The sequence below is a fragment of the Crocodylus siamensis genome, chromosome 4, assembly GCF_052110815.1.
Source record: "Crocodylus siamensis isolate JL-2025a chromosome 4, ASM5211081v1, whole genome shotgun sequence".
NCBI lineage: Eukaryota > Metazoa > Chordata > Crocodylia > Crocodylidae > Crocodylus > Crocodylus siamensis.
This window is the reverse complement of record NC_143398.1, coordinates 141,772,999-141,789,752: the sequence shown is the minus strand read 5'-3', so window position 1 is coordinate 141,789,752 and position 16,754 is coordinate 141,772,999. Positions and strand designations below refer to the sequence as shown.

Below are 16,754 nucleotides of genomic sequence, written 5' to 3'. Positions count from 1 at the left end.
AGTTCCATCCTACTGAAGGAGCAGAAGTTCTATTAATTCTCCTAGTCATTGGTTTTGCTGCCCTTTGACTTTTTCTGAAGAGCAAGAATGAAGCTGGAGAATATAATCCCTTTCTTAGCCTTTGTTTCACCACACAGTATCACAAGGAGCTGGAGCATGACCATGAAAGAGAGAAGTTATCTAGATACTGCCACCTACTTATTAAACTATAGGGCATTTCAGGAACACTTTGGGCAGATATCTGTCTCCCTAGAATAAAACATTCTAGAACACTTTCAATCTAAGAATAATAACGTATTTTATAAAAATTAAGATTGACCTTCCTCCACCACTGTGAATCAGGTAGGTAATACCCTCACTTTCTTGGCAGGGAAACTGAGGACAGATGACTGACTTGCTTAGAAAGTCAAAGGGCAGGCAGTATCATAAATGGGGCTAGGACTCCAAGGTCCTGTTTGCCAAATTCCCTGTCAAAAAGACAGACCAGACATGGCAGTTCCAAGATCTAATTAATATTTTCCATGGTCAAAATTCTCATTATTGGGGATATGCTAAAAAAAACAGCAATTTGTTGTATTAATCTGGACATGTCAAGGTTCCCTCCTATGTTCCTGAGAACATGGCCTTTTAAGGGGAAATGTTCCCTTAAAACAGCTACATACAGCATTAAGCTTTTGAGTAGAATGTGCTTTCCTAAACTCCTCCTCAAAGACAACTCCACCCTCTTTAATCTAACAGAGATGTAGCCCAAGACAATGCTGGGTATGCGCTAAATACTTCCCCCAGTGTCTACAGGAGCAAAGAATCCAAAACAGGTGTGTGCCAAGAAGGCAGAGGGCAGATATTTAAAAAGTCTTAGGAATCAGAAGTGGCTGAAACCCCTTTACTCTTAAGCCATAATGGCAAAATTCAGAACCATCTTTGAACAGATCCTCAAATCATTTGGGTGACCAAAAGTGAGGACTACAACAAGAAAAATCCATCAGAGATTTGACTCATGGTTGCTGCCTCAGCAAAAACAAGTACTGATAAATGCCAATCAACTATCCCTGCACTCACTCATATCTGCTTTGGATAAATATCACAAACCCTCCAGCAATTTGATTATAGATTAAATGAAAGCATCATCTGAAACTTTAGCTGTGGCATCACTCTACTACTGATGTTAGTTTTCACTGTGGCATCCACATACCAGTACTTTTTGCCCATTTACCTCTTCTCCTGCACTCCTTAACTGTCACTCTGCTACCTACAAATACTCTATACGGGCATACCTCGTTTTATTGCGCTTCGCTTTATTGCGCTTCGCAGATATCGCATTTTTTACAGATTGAAGGTTTGTGGCAACCCTGCGTCGAGCAAGTCTATCGGCGCCATTTTTCCAACAGCATTTGATCACTTAGCATTTTTTAGCAATAAAGTATTTTTTAATTAAGGTATGTACATTGTTTTTTTAGACATAATGCTATTGCACACTTAATAGACTACAGAATAGTGTAAACATAACTTTTATATGCACTGGGAAACCAAAAAATTCGTGACTCGCTTTATTGCGGCGGTCTGGAATCGAACCCGCAATATCTCCGAGGCATGCCTGTATAATAAAACTTGCATGATCTGAGGCAGTTTAAGTACCTAAGCATAAGGAGGAAACAGGCTAATCAAACTGGGTCTCTGAAGAATCCCTGGAAACATTTCTTTATCCCCAAAATGGGTATACCAAGTATATGCCTACTGATCTGTGCCCTACAGTTAAGGAACCAACTCCAAGATGAAGCCTAGGTTTCATGGACACCTCTATTCTTTGTCTTTTCCGCTTGAGCTCTTGTAGACAAGTATGGTAACCTGTACTTTAGCTTTTACATAGTACGGCAAGTTATCCTATGTGTGCTGGACTGAGAAACCCATTTTCTATGAGAAACTGAACAATTCTAAACTAGTAATGATTTCCCTCTCAACTAATGGATGATTTAGCAAATTGTTCTACACCCCCATCCTCTTAAAGTACAACTATCACAAAAAATCTCCATTAAAAAAAACGGAAAAAAAACCCAAGGGGAGTTCCCTCCATTTCCTCCCTCCAGGAATACCGAATGCAAAATCCAGAGGTTTCACAACATTAGGATTACATGTCATTTGGCCACCTTAGTAATCTGAGTAGTGGCACATTCTTGCTGTCTGAAGTAAGGCTAAGAACAAAAAAAAATTATCATTAGCCTCTCTCAGCAGTACCTCTTTCCTAGTTTTGAGTCAGATCCCAGTGCCATTTATAGCAGCATGTATCCAAACTAATTCCACTGATTTAAGCAAAGCTATTGACTGGAAGACAAGATCTATTCCCACCTTTTTAGTAAATTCCCAGCTCTGACTTTGAAGTCATACTGATAATCAAACAACATTCTGGAAGTGGGAGAAGCCACTCAGTATGGGAAGCAGCTGACCAAGGAAAAAAAAACCTATCCATGCACCTGACTATAAAGAGAATTGCATTCTTTTATTTATACTGTATAGTGAAACACCTATCCTTATTTTTTGTTTGTTTATGAACTCCATTATTAGGGTGGGGATGAGAATTTTAATTTCCTCCTTGAATTAGCGGATGCTTGAGAGGGTAGGATAGGTTTAAAACATAACTTTACTTATTCCATTACAGCAATTTCTGCAACCATGTTTTGGAAGCCCCATCAAGATAAGAGGATCCAAAGGCTTTCAAGATACTGTAATTGCAATATAGGAGACATCAGTCCATGACGGAACAGAATTATAACACCAATTTCAAGATGGGGTTGAGCTGTTAGCCAAGTAATATCCACCATGTTGGTGGGAAAACCTCTGAATGAATTTTGCAGTCATTATACATGGAAGACAGTAATACCTGGGCACATTACAGAAACATGACCAATCCCTATCTCATGGTGAGAACAGCAACTGAAAACTGACAAAAAAAATCATGAAAAATGAAATATCAAAACCAACCTTCTAGGCAAGACACCAAGGTAACAGATATCCATGAAAAACCTAACACGAGTAGTTGTACATCAAAAGAACACCCAAGCAGAAACAGATACATAGAAAACAAAAATAATACACTGATCGTTCATTATGACTGCTTTAAAACCACTTTGAAATAAATAATTGAAACAATACTCATCCTGGTCCTGACAACCCTAAAGCAGGCCCAGGTATTCCGAGCAGTTAGTTGCAGGTTTTTAATGGCATATAACTACTTATGGAGCTTTGGAGAGAATAAAAGACTTTAAAAAATAAAACAGTGATAGAGAGGATATAGAATAAATGCTGAGGTATCCTGAACAGCAGTATAGCCTTGTCCATTATTGCTGCATGCCATTCATCCTCCCTTTACACATGGTTGTCACTGTAAAAAGGTGATCCCAAAGCACATGCACTGAATTCACACCCCTCTCCTCCCCTCAGTACACAGACTCCCCCTCTGAGATTTGTAGAGACTGCAGCAGTCAATAGAGAAGAGAACGTATTAAGTGCTATGTCTGAAAAACAGACTGCAGGATGGTAAAACATAAAACATTAGCCTTCACCCTCATTCCTTCTCAGCATGCCCTCTCCTGCAGATGGGCAAATGCACAACTGCATCCTCCCCTATGGATTTCATTGGCTCAACCCCTCCATATTGACAGTTAAGATACTAGCAACCCTTCTCAGTCTCAGATACAAATATCCCCACCCCCTTTTCTTTCCTCATCTATCTTCATGCTTGTGATTAGGTGATAAAATCCCTTACTCACACGCCCCAGTTCCAGATCTTCTGTAAGGAATCTATTCCCTCCCCTCCCTGCCTCACAACGCTGGTATTGGTCAACAGGAAAGATCAAAGGGATGGTTGAGTTGCACAGCATCACCTTTTCTTTCCCCTCCCCAAACACCCTCTCAGATACTGCCTCCTCCCTCACTGTGCCTGTGCGGGTGTGTGCAAGGTATAAATTTCCCCCATTGGTTTTCTCTGAGAACAGCATGCCTGTCCTTGTTCCCCTGCAGTGTGGGTATGTGAAAGCCCCCCACCCTTCCTGATCTGTGTGTATACTGTCAGTTTCCCCAGCTCCTTTTCCCCACCTTGCTCTTAATCTCTATGCATGCTCCTCTCCTAATTCCTAGAGTGGGGAGGGAAGGGAAAAGCACAGTGAATGAATGAGGGAAGGAATGAATGAATGAATGTGGTGAGACTTACCAGAGATTTGGGGAGCACAGAATGGGAGATGAAGGAATGCCAAAGATGGGTGCTTCTTTCAGTGTCCTCAGCAAATGCTGTTTTGATCTCGATTCTCTCAGTTGAAATGCTGTCTTTCTAGTACCTCCTGAGAAGAATCTGGAAATGAAGTCCTCTCAGTGTCTCTCTGCTCTGCACCCCAAAGGAGGGAAGATGTCTGTAGTGGATCCCACAAAGCAAATGAAGGGGTGATGAGGATTACGCTCGCCTGTTCCTATAATGGGTGATAACTAGCTGATGCCCCAAAGACCAAGGTGTGTTCAGGGAAAGAAGGAATGAAGGATTGTTAAAACTGACTCCCAACTCCTCCTCCCCCCAGGAAGAAGGGTGGTGGTGAGTAAGCAGACTGATGTAGAAACAGAATTGTCTGTGCAAAATAGTCTCACTCAGTGTCTCTGTTTTCTCAGAAGTAACCCCTTCACTTACAGAGACAGAGAAAGATTCATATTAAACACAAAAAACCCTTACCCAATAAAGAGGAAATTAGATTCCAAGGAGAACAACAGAGTGATGAATACAAAATGGTAAGATACACAACCAAAAGATCTCATGGACCTCATTTTGCTGAGGGGGGAAAATCATTTAAAATCAGGAAATGGTTTATAGAGCATACGTTCTGACATTTCCCCCAAAACTGGGGTGTTTAGAATGGAAACAAATTAAAATGTGAACCACTTTACTACATGCATGTGCATGTATAATGGCAGCATGTTTAGAGAGAGAAAAAAAAATCAGTGCTTCTAAAGTAACACAGCTAGAAAATCCTATTCTCTAAAAACCTGAGAAAATTGTTTTCAGCATTGTATGTCTGAATCCCAAGACAAGTAAGGAAACGGGGAGCTGAGGAGAGGCGTGCTGCAAAGTGAGCAACGTGTTCCTCTTAAGGAATCACAGCCCCCCCCCCGCAAATCCGCTGGCATTGGGAGCAGACTGAACCAAACGTGAACCATGGAAAGAAGAATGCTGGCGTGGTGTGGCGTGGCGTGGCGTTGGGCAAGGGCCGGCTTTCAGTGCGGCATCAAGGAAGCCAACATCTGCACTGATTCAGTGGGGTGGAAGGTGGGAAAGACAACAAAAGAGAGGAAGGGGGACCCTGGTGCAAGGGGATGGGGGGGGGGGTGTCAAGGAGACTCAGCAGCAGGAAAATAAGCACATATAACCCACCCCCCATTGAGACACCCCTAATTGTGATGGGGGGGACTCAGCACATGAGTGTGAACAGAGGCTGTTTGGCTAGGCACTGGCTATCTGGCTGTGTGCTGGGGGGACTGGCTCTTAGCCAAGGGCTGTGGATTGGGGCCAGGAGCAGGATACGCAGAGATGAATGATGCAAGGGTGTGTGTGTGTCCACACGCATATATGGGATCACACACACGCATGGGCTAGCACATAGATACACCCCTCACCCCCCAGTGACCCACACACGTATACACCCCCCACACCCCGTTAGTGACCTGCACACACCCCCACCCCGCTACCTCAATCCTCCGCCCAGACGCGCCCCCGAGGAACAGACCTGGCGGGCGCGGGCGGCGGAGCGGCCCCCGGGCCGGGCCGGCCGGGCGCGGCGGGCGGGGCAGCGGCCACTCCCCGGCGAAAGCAACGCCACGAGGCTTGAACCGACGGCGCGGCCCCGGCCCCGGCCCCGCCCAGCGCTGCCTCCCGGCCACCCGCCCGCGCCCGCGCCGCACAGCCCAGGCCGGGGCAGGGCTCGCGGGTCCCGCGGGGCGCCGGCCCCTCCCTCCTGCCCGCGAGCCGGGGCGGCAACCGTGTCCCCGGGCTCCGCCGCTCCCGCCGCGCTGTGCTGCGAGCAGCCGCCTCCTCCCGCCCGCGCCGCCGCCGCTGCCCAACTGAGCCGCGCGGCGCCGGCTGCGGGGCTGGATGGGAGGGGGCGGGGCGCGGCCAGGGGAGGGGAGGGGGCGCGAGGGGGGCGGTGGCCGCGCGCATGCGCAAGCTCCAGCCATCCGCTGCCGAGCGCTACGCGACGCGCTCCCGCCCCCCTCTCCCCCTTCCCGAGCCGCGCTCCAAAAGGCGCGAAGGCCGCAGGCGGGTGGGGGGAGGGGGTTGTAACGTCCTGCCACGGCGGCTCCCAACCGCCATGTTGGTTAGGGCTCCCCCACGTAACATATTGCCTCACCGCTGCCCCAGGCCTAGCCCAAGTATGGCCCTTTGGTCTAACTCTGAACCATAGTGTGTGCAAGTGATGTTGATGGAAACGCACCTGCGTATACGGGTTGCACACACGGAAACGCACCCACCGTCCCGAGCCAGCCACACGTGGAGGAGGCCTGGCCCCCACGCAAGCCTCACATGCCACCCCTCTGACTGGGCCGTGGTACGTGGACAGCCTCTGGCCCCTTGGCAAGTGGGATGCTACATGGTGGCCCCTTGTGGGGCTTAGTATGTACAGGTTATACTGAGCTAGGCCCACACCACGTCGTGGGCCCTGTGGTACAGCCATGGGCCTGTGGCACACCCTGTTGGGTTTAATGCCTGATTCATATGCAAGAGCGTTCCCTCACACAGCAATGTGCAGGCCTCATGAGGCCTGGGCTGCTGGCCTCTGCCCTGCATGTGTGAAACGCCAAGCTCAGCGCTCCATGCCAGCAATACAAATGCAGCACGCACAGCTAGTAGGCCTCTGCAGGCGATACTTCCAACTCCCATCTTGTATGGCCAGTTCTTACCCTGTTTCCCTGCATGGAAAATGTCTGTGGCCTACATAGCCTCTTCCTCGTGTGTGGGATGTGGAGGCCCCACTGCCTGCTACATCCAAATCTGAGACACACAACACAGCGGGTGCCATATGCCTATCATGTTTTGACATGTCCAAGACACAGGCTGGGTTGAATCATTCCTCGTTACTAACCAGAGTGTGATGCAAAGACAGTCTTCCCATATCCCTAAAACAATAGCTCTTTTGGCAACTAACGCTTGTGACATCCAACACACCAGCCAACACCTCTCTAGCATATGCAAAATACCTACCATTTTTCCTCTCACACCCTCACTTGTGACACACCCAATGTATCAGACACCCTATATCCACTATGCCAGTCACCTAACGTACTGACTGTACCTCTCCACATTCCCAAAGTTGAATACACCAAACACTTTTTGCCACCCAGTGCCACAGCAACAAAGTTTGGCACCTGGGGCAAAGCCCACAGTGGCAGCCCACCCTCACCCCACGCACAGATCCAGGGGGCACCCCCCCACACAATGCTTGCCAGGGAGTGCATGCCCTGCACCCACCCCGAAACAAAGGCTTCATGGCTTCGTCCCCTGACCTGCCCCGGTTAGCCAGTGCCTGTTGCCACCCCTTTGCTTCAGCACCCAGCACGGTCACCCCATTCACCCCCCCTTGCTCCAGCACCCAGGGTTCATCTCCCCTTCCCCTTGCTACTGTTGCCACCACACACCTAATGTGTCAGTGGATCCTTTGTCCTTATGAGAGTACTCATATTTCCAACATGTGACTCTGGGCCCATCTACACATGTGTAGTATTTCTTTCTGTTACCCTCCAACCCCATGTATGATGCCTTAAATATGCACATTATTGCCTTTCATTTCCCTCATGTGTGTGTGTGACATGCCCCAAATGCTAATTGTGCCAGACACCAGACACCCACCAGGGATGCTAGTCCTGTACCACATTTAATGAGCCATTATCATTAAATTTCTGTGTGAGATATCTAACATGCTATCAAATCTACACAAGCACAAGTATTGCTGGATACACAAGCACAAATATTGCACTCCCACCCCACTGCCGCACATTTCCACAGCTATTTCCTAGGCATGTGACACACCTAGCTGCTTGCTCAACATCACCACGCACCTGACACCCAACTTTTTGCCTCTTGCTGTCTCCTGCATGAAAATCTCTACTTATACATACCACAGAGATTGCACGTGCTTCCTGAGAAACACTCAACCAGTGCCTTTCTTTACAACACACATACATCCAACCTAGCTTTCACCAGCATGACAAACTCATCTCATTACTTTGTCTTTCATGTGTGGCGCCTAACCTGTCACCCACCTATGCATGTAATGCATCAAAACCAGCTTCCTTCTACCTCTCAGTCATGTGACAGACCTATCTCAACAAAGTCTTACTCTTCCATCTGAAGGGCAGCTGCTATCTCTACACCCTCGTGCATAACAAATATACTTAAACAACTATCAGCATATATGACACAACCAGAGCCATTTCAGGCAGGCTGTAAAACCTACAGCTACAGGAATCACTTGAATAAGAGTATATTGTGCACACTCCGTACAGAGAGTCCCATGTAGTCTTTCAGCACAATTTATGGAGCAAAACCTAATTTCTGCAACGATGGTGTTTTATTCTATTACCATGCAACACCCTTTACTTCTAACCCCTCCCTATCCCCCACCACCCCACCATAGCCTACAGTTAAAAGAAATCATAGATGTACGCTCTATTATTTTCAACAGTGACTTTTTTAAATGTTGTATGCAGAACTTTCCAGACAGTTTGGTTTTGCTCCCCAGGCCTGCTTCTGTGATGTTGTCCAGGCAGCTTTTCTCATAGGGGTGCCATGAAGGAGAAGACCTCATCGCTGACTTCATCATCCCATTTTCCAGTTGTCCTAGTATCATTTGGAGCACTGTCCTGACAGACCAGTTTGCCCCTCTATACTTTTGGTTTCTCTTTGTGCCATAACTCCCTGTCATCACATTGTCTTGTTCCACAAAACAGCGCAGGAAACATGAACACTAATCTGTTTAACTCCCCATTGAGTGAAAATCTAGAAAGCAAAAGATAATTGCAGGTAAGTCCTAGCAGGACTGGGATGCTGAAAAAATCCAGAAACAAAATGCTGAACACGTGGCTATAATAAAATGCAAATTCTGTGGCAAAACTGATGGATTCCATAAAACCCTGGAAAGAGTTCATAAATGAAAAAAAATCTAAGGGTTTTTTTACACAGGAAAATTAACCAGAAAATCTATATTTTTATAATTATACTGGCATAGCTGGTATAATTCCCCAAGTGGACACTCTAATTTTGGAATATTCTGCAACAGGTTCCCCTTTTTGCTTTTCTTGCTTTGAAAGCTGTATCAATTAAATTGAAAAAAGGCATTCTTAACTGGAAAAAAAGTGGCCACAAGGAAAATAATACTATTATAAATATAGCAGTACAATAATACCAGTACAGTTTGCCTTCTCCACATAGACAAGCCATAAGGCAAGCATCACAACAAGCATGTATGTTAATTTCACATTTCTGAAGATATCTTTGCATTCAGAAGGTCTAGAAACACACTTATTTCAACAGTGAAAGCTGAGATCTGAAACAACATTTTTTAGCAAGAGGAGAATTCCACAGCTGGGAAATCATGGTACATGTGAAGTCTATCCATATGTTTGCAAATCAGTTATGGGGAGTATGAGATAGCGAACAGGTGCAGCTGTCTGGGGCCTAGAAAGAATGGCAATATGGTGAACACAAGGCTACAGAGCTGTCAAGCCCGATGGAATCCTTCAACCCGAACAAAGAAAAGAATCCAGGTCAACAAGTTACTGCTGAATTTGTGCCTATTACACCATCCCTCTTCTGTCTACTTCTGTCTCTTAAATGAGAAATGGAGACTTGGATCAAGGTGGAGTCTCTTATTAAAAGTTATTAGTCTGCTAACCTGGAGTATATTGAACACACACAATACATGCCTTGAATACAAAGTTGAGAGCCTGCTTACTGGTGCTGAATGTGGTTGGGGTAATAGGAAAGGTAGCATACGTTCAAAACAGTTTCGGTTATCTGACTGCTGTAATCTAGCTGAAAGAGGGTCTCTCCCATGTCTTTCTGAGCTGTGTTAGGAGCATATCCTACTCCCTGGGACATGCCAGCAATTGGAGAGACCCTGAGGAATCTGCTGGTTAGCTTATTATTATCGGAGCACCTGAGATGGATGTGAGTGTTATATTTTCCCTCTTGAGGAAAACAAGTATTTTTCTGATGATGAAGATAGATATCCTATCAACTGTAAACCTGGTCCTGAATCAAGATATAATAATGGTTCAGACAGACGGTTTGGTGCTAATCATGACATTCTGGGCAAATGTACCAGCAGATGATGTCAGCTTTATCATTCAGGCAATAAATATAACCTTATTCATATTAACTGGCTGATAGCTGAATGAATGATGGTAGCTCAATAAATAATAGGCAATCCTATACACTGAGCATAAATGGCACCCTTCCTTCATGTCCCCCTCCCCATGCTCAGCTTATATCAAGAATAAGAATCATTACAAGTTTAAAAAGCATAATATAATGATACAGGTACTGATCCAGAACCTCTGTATATCTGGAATCTGATATCATAGTTGCTTTCATTAAACATTTTTTGACACTGAACTCTTAAAAATGCAAAACAGCTGTTTGGCCCCAGCATGCAAGCTTGGGGGATCTGATCTGCAAGTTACAAAGTTTCATATACAGTCTCTTCTCAACATGGATGGTTGAATATAGACAATATCAATAAGGACCATTGTGGAAAGTCTAGTTTGGAAATGCTGCTAAGGCCAATGGTTTATAACAGTGGTGTTCAATCTCTAGCCCACAGGCCAGATCCAGCCTACAAGGCCATGTCATCTGGCCTCCAAGGCTCCCCATGGGTCTGGCAATTTGGTGGCAGAGGAGTGGGGGAAGTGTTAATTGCCACTCCACTCTGTGAAATTTCTGGCCTTGCAGGGAGCCCTGCAAGCTGGATGACATGGCCATGAAACAGCTCCATGCTACACATTTGGCCCAGGGGCTCAGAAGGTTGACCGCCACTGGTGTATAGCAATATATTTCAGCGTATGAGTTGGTCATCTAATTCATATAGCATTGTTTCTGCTATCTACTTGAGTGAGTGAATAATAAATAATAAATATAAGGCAAGGCAAAGATTCCTGTTCACGCATGAATGCCTGTTTTCACACATGCATGTGAGTACTCCAATGGAGAACAACTGTTTATGGCTTGTTTTCAATGAGAAAATAGCCATTTCATCAATGTTTCACATAAAAACAAATGGGATTGTATGAAATGGTGCAGAACTATTCCAAATTTCTCACAAACCCAGGGTTGGGCCAGTAATGACTGCTCTAATTATTTCAGTTCAGGATAAACTGCCATAAAATAACATAAAATGCAAAACTAGTTGCTTATGCAGAGGTGTCCCTAACCAAAGAAATTTGCTAAACTACCCCAACTCAGTACTATCCATGTGACACAGTCAACTGCCTACCCCAGCTCTCCTATAAGATGTGTCCACATTAGTCATGAAGCATTGTCATGACATCAAGGCAGCCATATTACCTGAGTCTCAAAATGGGACATTCTGCTCCCCCACCCCTCCAAACCAGCATGCTCATTTGTCTCAAAGCTCTGGTTTCAGCTACAAACATGGGCATGTGTGTGCAGGGGGGTGAGGTGGGGGAATCCAGAGTGCTGGCATTCTCTGAAAATGGGACAGTTTGACCAAACTGCCCGGATGTCCAGGGCAGATGTTTAAAATGGGACTGTCTTGGGAAAAACAAGATACATGGTTATCCTACATGACCTCCAACTCAGTACCCCAGTCTTCAATGCACATAACACAACCATTACTGTGTGCCCCATCCAACACCCACCTACTTTGTGAAAAACCCCATCTACCCCCATCCTTTCCATAGATCCTTCTGCTGCCACTCCTTGCCACCTCTGCGGGTGTGACAGATGCTCCTAAATCCCCAACCTAGGCTCACAAAGGGGTGTGTGTGTGCGTGTCACTTCCATCTAATGCCTGGTGTTTTTGCAAATGACAGGCTGGCTAGGAGTGGCAAAAGGAAGGATTCATGGAAGCCTCAGGCTGGAAGGTGAAAAGATAATCCTGGAAAGGGATGTGGAGGAGGCAATCTCATCTCAACCACTGCAACCCAACAGCTCCACTTCTCTATGATCTATGATAGGGAAACATTTTTTTTTTTTTGGGCGGTGGGGGGGTGTCTTGTAGCCCTGTGCAAAGATGTATGTGCATATGCATGTGGCTGTGAGAGTGCAGAGCTAGTGCAAGGATAGACAACCCCTGGCACGAGTGCCAGTGTGGCACATGAAGCCATTTTGCTTGGCATGTGTGCCTCTGGGTGGAGGGTGGCGAAGGGGCCAGGTCTACGCTGCCACAACATGGATCAGACCCTCGTGGCTCCCATGCCATCTGTCCTGGCACGCCAACATCTTACAAGTCGAGGCTGCAGATGTTTTGGACATTCTGCCCCAAAACATTCCCTACCCCTGAGCTAGTGGGGGAGGGGGGCAGGGGGCAAGGCCAGATTAACCCTGCTTCTCCCACTGCCTGGCCATGGGCTGCAATGCAAGTAAAGACCCCTGCTTTGGCCCTAGGCAAACAAACTCATGGGGCCCTACTAAATACTATATATTTATACTACTCTTTTTCACCCAATAATTATAATACGTAAAATAAGCACAACTGGGCCCCTTCTTCACTTAGGGCCTGGTTTGCCTATGTGTTGATCTGGCCCTGGTGGGGGGCATCTGGCTCTGAGAGTAGATGAGGGGCTGGATGAATGCCTGGAGGTGCAGGAGAGGCGGGCGCAGCGTGTGGCTGCACGGCATGTGCTATGTGACAGAAGTATAAATGTATGGAGCTGCACGGATGTGGGGGGGTGCGGGCTAGGAGTGCAGCTGCGTGTCTCTGCGGGAGACTGCATGGGTGCGGCAAGGAGCTGTGGCGTGGGGCGCGCCACCTGCTTGCACGGGCACATCCCTGCAGCAAAAGTAGCAGCTCCGCTCTCTGCAGCCTTCCCAGCCCTCTGTGCCAGCCGGCTAGAACCGGCCGGCTCCAGCAGCCGGCTCTCCGCAGTCAGAATGGCTCAGCGCCTTCGCGCTCCCCCGCCCATCCCTCTCCTCCAGCTCTCCCCTGAGCTCGGGCCACCGCGCAGCAGCGCTGAATTCACTCCGAAAATGCCTACGCGGCACAGACACGCAGGCAGGGTGGCTGGGGCCAGCTTGGGGGACACGAGACGGGGGCAGGGATGGGAGAAGGAGGGAGAAAGAATTGCTGGGAGAGATGCTTGCAAAGAACAATTTTCCCAACTGTTTACTTGGTCTAATAAAAGATATCACATCTGCCCAAAGAACCTTGTCTGCCTGTGTCCTTAGACCAACACGGCTGCAATCAACAACCCTGGGAGAGATGCTGATCATTTATAACTGTTTCCACTTCCTCCCTCTCTTTTGCCCCCATTTCTTTCCCACCCTGAGCTGAAGAGATTCAAGCTATGAAGCTATGACACATTATAACTTGCCTAACCCCAGGAAGAGCACAGACGGACTGCAGATGCTTCCTCAGCCTGATGAAGGGGGTCTGTACCTGAAAGCTTGCAAAGAAGAATTTTTCCAACTATTTTAGTTGGTCTAAATAAAAGATATCAGATTTACCCAAAAAACCTTTTCAAGCTATAAAGCTAAAACGTATCATTCGTCAACTGATGCATGGGCTGAGAGGGGAGGGGGCCAGGTATGACTTACCTATTTGCCAAATTTGGGAGGGGTGCATGCTGAGGGACCATTTGCTGTGGATTGGGAGTTATGAATTAAAAACTGAACCAGGAGGAGAGGGTTTGTTACACTGCAGAATACTGTAGTTTTCCCAGAGGAGTGGGATCTCTATTATTCACAGCATTTCAGAAACTAGGGCTGAAAAAGCCCAGGAGTGTATACTCTGCTCTCATGATGCACCATCCTCTGAGGATGTGGATAGATGAACCATAACAGGACTTTCCTGCCTGATTTTGAACATTTGAGGGTTCATGGTATGAATGGTAGAGAGTACCACCGCACTTGCAAGTGACAAGTAGTTTTGGGGGCACCAGTGTGGGCATATTAGAAAAAAGAGTGAGAATCTGCTGGAATTACAAGCAGAAATATAAGCAGGGAAAGAAGCGGGGATAGAGAACGAGACAGCTGCTGTTCAGATGGCACCACAAGCAGGAGACAGGGAATAATACTTGGGAGTTAGAAAGGAAGAGGGTTAGGATGGGCTTTGAAGGAACGGATAATTTGTAGGGCAGAGAGGTGGGCTGAGGCCAAAGAGCTGGTGGCTAAGGTGTTCCAAGAGCACTTGGGAGAACTTCACTGAGGAGGTCTCTTCCACCAAGACAGAGAAGGCAGCAGGTAGGATTAGAATACAGCGTATCCTCTCTTATCATCTGCTTTGTCCTCCTTTTAATTTCCTGCACTCCCCTGCTGTCTTCCATTTCACTCCTTCCCTTTTTCTTTTTGCTCTCTTCCCTATTCCTTTCTCCCTGGTGCTTCCTTTCCAGCCCTTTAGTCTATCAGGTCTTCTCCCTTTCTAGTTCCCTCTTTCTCTCTTGCCTCAGGAAAGTACCTTTTCTATTTCTGTCTCTTCCTCTTTTGTTCTTGCCTCCTCTTCTGTGACTCTCTCATTCGGTCTATCGATGTGTCTCCCTATTGTCTCCTGCTGCATGCTGTCCTGTGATGATGACTTGGGGTTTTGCAGCGTGGGGAGGAAACTGTGATGGAGTTGCCAGGGGCTGTGTCTTTAGGGCACTGTTTCCAAAGGCCTGAGAAGGGGCGATTAACATACGCTCTGTGAAATAAAGATCTCTACAGGGAGGGTTAAAGGAGAGCTCTCGTGGTGTTTTATATCTGCGTGCAAATGGCACTAGGTGGTTCGTTAGCTCGGGGGTTCTTTTGAAGTGGGTCTCATTGTGGAGCACGATCTCTCCATCAACCCTCTTTAAAGCTGCCTCCTTTCACCAAGCAAAGAGGGCTATATGTTCAGTGCCCCCTGCCTACACTAAACAGATGGAGATGTGATGGGGGCGGGGTGTCTTTTAAATCCCCTGTTCCCTGTGGGAGCAGCATCACCTAAGCAGTGATTGGGGTGGGGGGAGTCACTGGGGTACAGGCCAACGCTGCTCCCTTTTCCTTTGGCTGCAGTTAATGCAGGTGCAGGGGAAAGGAGGAGGGTGCCTTGCAGAGGCCAGAAGTAGGTCAGCATAGCTGGCAGCTGCAGCTGGTGCAGTGTGATGTCGGGAAGGGATGGGGGAGGGAGGAATGACCGGAGGGGGGGAGTGGGAAAGGAGGGGGAATTGTGTGGGAGTTGCTGTGAGGAGTTGCAGGGGCGGGGAAGCCTCCGGTAGGCTGATTGCATGCATGCCAGACACACCCCCTCTCCCCATGCCTCCCCCCCAAACGAACACACCTTTCCCACCATCTGAACCCCCCTCTTCCCTGCTAAGAGAAAGTATGGACGAAATTCTGGGACTGCTTCTCCATCTCCTTGAGCTCCTGGATTGTTCCTTCTATACAGACAAAGTGCAAAGAGGGGTTTAAAACTGTCACACAGTATATTCAGTGGAGAATGAGGCCTGAGGGGAAAGAAAGCAATCAGTAGAAGAAGCAAGAGAGAGGTGAAGGGACAGAAAATGATGGATGGATAGAGGAGATGGAGCTGAAGAAGTGAGAAAAGGCATTGGAGAGAAAGCCTAAAAGAAAGAAAAGTAGATAAAAACATATGTGGAAAGAAATCTGGACACAAACAGAAACAGATGGAAAAAAACAAGGAACTAAGAAAACAAAATAAAGAGGAAGATAGGAATAAAGGGAGGAAGAGAAAGGGGAGGAAGGAAGGGAATTATATAGGGAGACAGTTACATCAATATTACAACTGTCATTTCTAAACACGCCCAGTTAAAAGTGTACATTTTCATTGCTTCTACCCACATTCATGGAGCTATAGAGCTTCTGCAGCCAGCTCCTCTCCCCACAGGATCATGCTAGCTTCAAAGAAAATCAGCTAATCCTGACCTTTAACACCAGGTAATGCAGTCTTGAGAACCCTTCCCAAAGCTAATTCAGTGCCCTTCTGGGCTGGCTCATAACATCTGCTGCTATTCCAGACCTGTCTCAATTTGCCAGCTCTTGTGATGCACCTCAGCCTTGTCATACAGCCCCACTCTACTCTCCCCATCATGCCTTGCCACTCTTCACGATTCCCAATATCTCTGCAGATGCCCTTACTCTTGACCTGCAGCACCTGCTACTCCAGCTACAAGACCCTGCATAGCTCTGCACCTCACTTCTGCCTATGGATCATACTGTTATCACCCTTAGTTTGCAGTAAAAAAAATACGTTGGACTATATTAAGCAAATCCTCATTATTTGCCCTTTTCCATTTATGACGTAGCCCTGCCTTCTGCCAGGGGAAAGATTAAAAAAGAGACCTAGCGCTGTTGTGTATTATTTTATAGTTATTGCATCACATGAGAACACACTTTCCTTCCCCATCATTTGCCTCTTTGCCTGTCTCTCTAGTTCTCCCTCTCTCTGCCTCTGTCCTGGTGTCCTTGTGGCAGCCACCAGCCCTTGCCTTGTGCCAGGTTTCTGGATCTCCAGGCTGCTTAGCCAGAATCAGAATGGTGCAGTCTGCAGGCAGATACGCCATCCCAGATGTCC

General features: G+C 47.0%; 1 protein-coding gene across 1 annotated transcript in view; it reads right to left on the bottom strand.

Annotated features, from left to right (window-relative positions):
* RIMKLB (ribosomal modification protein rimK like family member B) overlaps positions 1-6,117 on the bottom strand; it is a 74,289-nt gene extending 68,172 nt beyond the window's left edge. Inside the window, 2 exon segments of the mRNA XM_090043972.1 lie at positions 4,205-4,400; positions 5,760-6,117. The gene's annotated coding sequence lies outside the window, so the exon portion shown is untranslated.
* Positions 6,118-16,754: the final 10,637 nt, after the last annotated feature.